This window comes from Scylla paramamosain, chromosome 43, assembly GCF_035594125.1.
Source record: "Scylla paramamosain isolate STU-SP2022 chromosome 43, ASM3559412v1, whole genome shotgun sequence".
In the NCBI taxonomy this organism is placed as follows: Eukaryota; Metazoa; Arthropoda; class Malacostraca; order Decapoda; family Portunidae; genus Scylla; species Scylla paramamosain.
Window position 1 is genome coordinate 272,501 of NC_087193.1, and position 7,500 is coordinate 280,000.

A 7,500-nucleotide genomic window follows, 5' to 3' on the forward strand; every position below is an offset into this window, starting at 1 on the left:
GCTTGGTAGCTTTTATTTATATAATGGTATTTGGTAGATAACTTATACATTTTTAATGCATACATCGATACATTATGTATTCCGTATTTTCAGGTTTAATTGGCTTATTTCGACAATCTTCTTCCTTTGCTACCATGCTTGAGTTTGTTACAAGAATAGCATTCACTAGTTCTGGCCCAATTTTATTTATTTTCTTCGTTTTATTGTCACTTAGCATTGAAATGATTCTTTCAGTTTCAGCATTAGAGTGTAGGGGATAGGCTTAGATCGAACTTGGCTAAACATACCAAAGTTTTGAACACTAGTTCTTCATCAACATCCTTCACACCAGATATGAAAACCCAAAACTCGGTGTCTGTTTTCTATTTTAGCTCTGTAATTTCCTCATCTTTAAAATAAATGGGTAATTTTCTCCATTCCTCATCAGCATCACTATTTTGATCTAACAAATGACTATTTTTGTTTTTAAGGAGACTAAGAGAGGGAAGTCTACTTGTGCTTTGCAAATCTAGGGTTAATCTGAGTATCACGTCCGTGCCACATACAAGCTCGAAATTCACATGTCATGGATAAAGGTTCGGTGACCTTGCCATAAACTAAAACAAAAATGGGAGCACGTGTCCAGCATGGTTGCAAGAGCACTCGAGAGTGTGGAGAAATTCGATATTTTCTAAGTCCGGCGAGCTCTGCACCGATTAAGAGTAAACAATGAAATGATTTTCTTTTGTTTATAACTGGGATTTGTGGTATCTATACAGCTGATCCCTCCAATCACGCGCTGCCACTCGTGAGGCTATTACTGAGGCCACCAATTACGTCTTTCCACGGTAGGTTCAGTTACACTTTTTCATTTGTTTTAGAGACACGTCAGGCGTTCTGATAGAGGCTCACTGTCATTTGTTAGTATGGCTAACCAGTGGAAGGAGCTGAAAGGAACAGTGCTAGTGTTCAGCAGGAAAAAAGTCACTATGTGAGATATTTAGCAACAACAATTGTTGAAATGCGATATACAGGCATAAGGAAGAGGTTTCATTATTCATTTATTAAGGAAGGCACCAAACTGTATCCATTTCTATTGCCCTGAGAATTTCCATACCACACTGGTAAGACATAACAGTATATTTTTTGAGGTACCTCGTTAGGTTAAGCTATGCTAAGTTAGATTAGGTTTTGCTAGTAGGTTAAGTTAGATTAGGTTAGGTTAAAGTCTTGGCGAAGGGTTGGGTTGAGGTCCGGTGGGGGGGTCACAGCCCCACCGGTTAAGTTAGGTTATGCTAGGTTAGGTCAACGTCCAAGTGGTTTGGGGGGTCTATGGGCTAGGATAGGTTAGGGAAATTCGCAATATTAAAGTTAATTTCCTTAGATATTTGAACGCCCTGATTTCACTTATTTTTAATTTTCCCCTCCCCAAAAAAACACGATTCCCTACAGGCGCCCCAGGCTTGTTTAAGGGTTAGGGAGTTTCGGGGGGGGTGGTAATGGGGCGGACTTCTTATCAAGAAATACCAAATCTAGTGCTACTGATGGTTAAATAAATTGTACTTCATGAAAGAAACGGTTCTCTAGCGGTAACCTTTTTTTTTTTTTATCTCTTGAACAGCTGACTGATAAAAAGACAAGCATCTGGTTCTGAACTCAACTACATCACAAGCTTTAAGGTTTTCTTCTTTATATCTCCACACTTTTTCCTATGTGGATCTCAGATATAGGGAGAAAATGATCCAAATTTAAATCCTCAATCGTGGATACGTCACACAAATATTTTGGCTTTATAAAGTTTTGACCAAAGAATTCTAGCAGTTCTTTGGCTTTCTTTTTGTAAAACACCAGTCGAATTATTTTTGCTCTGAAAGTACAGTGAGGAAAATGAAGTACCCCAGAACAAATCTCATGAATTCTATGTGTGCCTTTGTGAAAAGGTTGTTAAATTCATGCATTATGTGCTCAGATGAAATATTTCTATCTTCAAACTGCACCTAAAAGAAAAGGAGTTTCAATACTTCCCACACAATGCTGTGTGGGAAGCCACCGTGTATTGTTTAAAGCAAAAAGTGGAACACTAAAATTTAATTGTAAGAAGAGTGACATAATAGGACAACAATTAAAGCTGTGTAGAGAGGAAAAAGAAACAATTGAACATTTTATCATAGAGTGTGATATGTACAAGCATCAAAGACATGAGTTAGATGGTCAAGTGGCATGAGTTATAGGTCGAGAGGAACGGGGAAAAAAAAGGAAGGAAGAAGAGGACAGGGAAATTACAACAGTACAATGACTAACAACAGACAAAGAGACAAATAGGGAAATAGTGAGCCACATGAAAGCATTTTTGACCGAGTGCTGGATAATAAGAAATAAGTATGCAGGGATATTGGTGAAGAAGAGAGACCTAGGAAGCGATTCAAAAGCATAGCAGGTCCAAAGAAGAAGATGGCCTTATAATGCAGTTAGAAAAATGTTTAATGTTTTAATTTTGTTATAGCAGAGTTATGCTCTACTACCATGGTACTAGTATTACCAGCAGCCATTCCAAATATATTGCTTGCGGGAATGTCTTTTTCCTCAAAACATTTTCTGATTACGTTTGCAATAGACTCTGAAGAACAGTTTTGTGCATCATGTGAAACAACTTCGAGAAACTCTAGAACTCCCTGCCTGCTTTTGTACTTTCACCTTCCCATGGCTTGAATTCCTTTAGGAAGGAGGTCTCAAGACACTTATCCTTAATTTTTTTACTACCGCTTTGAACCCTTTACTGGGACTGGCATCTCAGTGGGCTTTTTTTTTTTATTGGAATTTTGTTGCCTTTGGCCAGTGTCCCTTTTATATATATATATATATATATATATATATATATATATATATATATATATATATATATATATATATATATATATATATATATATATATATATATATATATATATATATATATATATATATATATAAAAAGCTGAGTAACTACATCACTTTGGACCTTGGAAAAATATTTGACAACACAGACAATTAATTTAGTGTGAACAATATCTGTATCCTCATCTATAAGAAGTGAAAACTTGGTATTCTTAAACTCAGAACTAAGACTATCAGTTTACCTTTTCCCCAGTACATTTTTCCTATACATTTAGTTCTGTGCTGTTTGATAATCCTAGCAATTTCCGAATGTGGAAATATCTCTTTGAACACCTCAGACAGGTGGACAATGAATTTCATAGACATATTATGTTCACATAAAACTGAAGCTATTTTGATTTCAGTAAATTTAACACTTGTCCAATTAATCTTTCTTTGAGGTAATTGGACTATTAGGACGAATCTTGTGTGCTGCACTCTCACTGTCTCTTTAACACTAATATCACCAGTGAGTTTCGTATAATAATAGTAATAATGATAGTAATGATAATAATAATGATAATAATAATAATAATAATAATAATAATAATAATAATAATAATAATAATAATAATAATAATAATGATAATAATAATAATGATAATAATAATAATACTACTACTACTAATAATAATAATGATAATAGTAATAATAATAATAATAATAATAATAATAATAATAATAATAATAATAATAATAATAATAATGTCGTTTTCAATTATATTTACAATTTCTACGAAGAGAGAGAGAGGTAGAGAGAGAGAGAGTGCCGGAGGTATAACATAATATTATAAGAAAGAGTAAAGTATCGTACGTCTGGCAGCGTCTCTCATTTCCGCTTCCCCCCCCACCCTTCATCCTGTGGCGCCAGGACAGCGAAACAACCAGCGGAAAGCACTAAAATTGGTCATGGAGTGTTTTACTTAGGAGTCTGAATCTGTCCTTAATGAATTATTAAGAGATGCTACATGTCAATAGATTTTTTTTTGTTCAAAGGTTTACTAGTTCATGTAAAGCCTTCAAAATCTGAAAATATTTCCTGCTAAACACACTGTATTATTCTTCATTTTAAAACCCTTTAATTATTCAACATAATGAAATCATATATATATCACGTAAAAGCCAAGAATATGTAGTCTATAACGATGTATAACATATATCTGCATATACTCTGTCTAGGACACACTAAACGGGCAAAGTAAGGCGATAGTGACAGACCAACGCACGCAGTGTCCTTACGTTTAAGTGCAATTTATTTGTTTGTTTACTTTTGGCGCTTGACCCCTTGTCGCAGGCAGCGCGTCATTTATAACCCCACCGCCGCCACTTGCCCCATGGATCAAAGGAAACTAGTCTCCATGTTTAATTGCCCAATCCATCTGATCTCCCGCATCACGTACTGTATATATTCATTACGTCAGCTTTCCTCCGTGTCTGCTTCATAACACCATGCTTCTAGTCCGCGTCTTTCTTTTTTTTTTATAATGATACACCCTCCCACTGTCCTCTTGGTCGGTCTACTGTCGTCTCCGTTCACTCCCATTCCTGAGTCTCGTCCTCCTTGTCCACTGTCCAGTTTCCTTTCTGTCCACTGTTCTCACCATCCAGTGGCATGTGTTGCTGCCGCCACGTCCTCACATCCGGCAATGGCGTCTTTACCACCCCTCCCTTGCTGCACCTCCATCAAAAACACATTACTGTATATTCATTATTTCGTGTCTGAGAGAGAGAGAGAGAGAGAGAGAGAGAGAGAGAGAGAGAGAGAGAGAGAGAGAGAGAGAGAGAGAGAGAGAGAGCGTGCGCTAGGGCCTGGCTCATGCAGGGGTCAACGTACCCCGCGAGAGCAACACATCAGGCCGCTCTGGTATTGAGACGGTGATACATTCCATCCATTAGACACGCTCCAATAGCTGTGCGCTCATGTCACGCAAAGTTATCACCCTCAGCAGCAGCAGCAGCAGCAGGGAGGCACAGACTGACGCACCAGCAGGGCCTCGCCCGCTTCCACAAACAGCTCCCTCACACCTTGCCAGTAATGAGAAGTGCGTGGGTGTTTGTTCGTGGCGGCGATCCCCGTCCTGCTGAAGGAGGGGTCCTGCGGTGCGGCGGAAATGAGGCGCGGCGAGGACGGCACGCAGGAAGACACTTGGCGGAGGAAGGAGGGGGGCGTGCGGTGGATGAGGGAAGGGAGGGAGGGAGGGAGGGAGAGAGGGGTGCGGTGAGGAAAGAAGGAGGGAGGATCTGTCCTTTTTGTGTGTGTGTGAAGACGAAGCGATGCTGGTGTGAAGGGTAGTTGCGTGTGGGAAAGGGAGGAAGAGGCGGCAAGGAGGGGAAACACAGATAACCGAGCGTCGTTATGGAAGAGCGATGCGGCGAAAGGTTGTGAAGGTGTTCACGCTCCACTTTAGCATTACTGTTTTAGTATACAAGGTTTCTTGAAATAAAATGATAATTTGTTATGCGGTGTGCCTTGCTGCTTTGTGCTGTTTTGGTTCAGTTTTAATATATTGAATGTTACGGCCTGAGTATTAGTGATACTGATATTAATAATAAAACAACAGTGTGCGGGAAAGCTGCTAGAAATTATATGTAAGACGTGGCGCTTATGCTAAGATTGAGTGAGCTTACACTGCAGGCTGAGCAAAGGCGAAAAATGATGGAAGCAACACACACACCCACCCACCCACACACACACACACACACACACACACACACACACACACTGACTCATGCGTCAGCGGACCTGGGCGTTCCACTCCTGCCCGGTCCTTTACAGGAAACTAAGAAACAGAGTAATCAGGGAGATTAAGAATGCAAAGGCAAACTATTACCCAGACAAGATACACCACCTCAAGCTGACCAACAACAGACAGTGGTACGCTAAGATCAAAGCTTTGTGTGGCCTACAAAAGCACACTTCGTCTCTTCCTTGCACCTCACACCTTCCTGCTACTCTCGCGGCTCAGGAGATGAACGATCACTTTGCTTCTATCTGTCAAACCTTTCCTCCCCTCCACACCACTCTGCTTCCTGCCTATCTTCCGGCTCCCTCTCATCCCTCCAGTGTCCAGGCGGTGGATGTTTTTAAGAGAATACTCAAATTCAAACCAAGATCCACCACACCCACTGACCTTCCTATAAAAATTTAAAAGGAATTTGCGGTAGAGCTAGCAACACCGCTATGCTCAATAATAAACGCTTCACTCTCCCAACACTCTTGCCCCGAGGACTGGAAGACGTCTTACGTCACCCCCATCCCCAAAACCTCCAGTCCACAGTCACTCAATGACCTCAGACCAGTCTCTATCACCCCCATCCCTAGCCTTATTTGTGAAGATTTTGTATATGACTGGGCCTACACCAAAATTTGTAATACCGTGGATATCAGACAGTTTGGAAATATTAAAGCCACCTCCACCTCCCATTACCTGACCAGCTTCCTTGAATTCGTCCACAGCCACCTGGACAAGCGAAACACCTCTCTAGCTGTTGCTTTTGTGGACTTCAAAAAGGCTTTTGATCTTGTTGATCACACTGTTGTCATCAGCAAAGCAGTGAGTCTGGGTCTCCCTCCTAACCTGATAGCGTGGCTAGCCGACTTCCTCACAGGGAGGCGTCAGGCCGTTCGCTATCAGGGCTCTGTCTCTACTTTCCAACAGCTGACTTGTGGGGTCCCCCAGGGGACCAAGATGGGTCCTCTATGCTTCCTCCTCCTCATTAACGACGCCCTCACTGACACCCCCCATCGCTGGAAGTATGTGGACGACTGCACCGTGGGCGTCCCAGTTTCCACCAAGAACCCGGACTACTCGCCACTGCAAGTGATCCTGGAGCGACTGCAGACGTGGACGGAGGAGAGCAGGATGACCATCAACCACAACAAAACTGTGGTGATGCATTTCTGTACCTCCTCTTGTACCAGTGCCCCCTCCCCAGCTCTCAGTGGGCCCTCACCCCCTCCAGGTAGTCCGATGTGCCAAGCTCCTCGGAGTCACGGTGGACGACCAGCTGACCTGGAAGCAGCATGTCACCAGCACCATAAGATCAGCTACCTACAGGCTGTACATGCTGCGCAGACTCAGGTCGCTGGGGACGCCGACAGATGAGTTAAGGGGGGTGTATCTTACTTTCATCCTCCCCAAACTCATGTACGCCTCCCCAGCGTGGTCCTCCTCCCTCACACAAACTCAACAGCTACAGTTGGAGAGTGTGCAGAAAAGGGCGTGCAGGGTCATCCTTGGCCCTGCATACACCACCTATGAAGAAGCCCTGAACACCCTGAAGCTGTCCAGCCTATCCACCAGGTACAGTGAGGCCCTAGAGAAGTTTGGAAGGGGACTTCTGAATCATCCACGTCTCAGAAACATGCTGCCGCCTGACGCGCCTCGCCCTACCCGTGCCACCAGACACCACAATAAGATAACGCCCCTAAAGGCGCCACGTACTGACCGGTACAGACTCAGTGCGATTCCCACCATGGTGCGAGCCATCAATCAATAGTCTCTTCTAGATTTGACTTACCTTTAGGATTAATGTCAAGTATTCCCCCACCCCCAATGTACATTTTCAGTTTGTTGACTGCCTAAAGAATAAACCGTTTATTATTAT

At 42.2% G+C, this 7,500-nt stretch overlaps 1 long non-coding RNA gene across 1 annotated transcript in view; it reads left to right on the forward strand.

Moving 5' to 3' along the window:
• Positions 1-7,500, forward strand: part of LOC135093637 (uncharacterized) — a 24,609-nt gene that overhangs the window by 765 nt on the left and 16,344 nt on the right. The gene's annotated exons all lie outside the window — the stretch shown is intronic.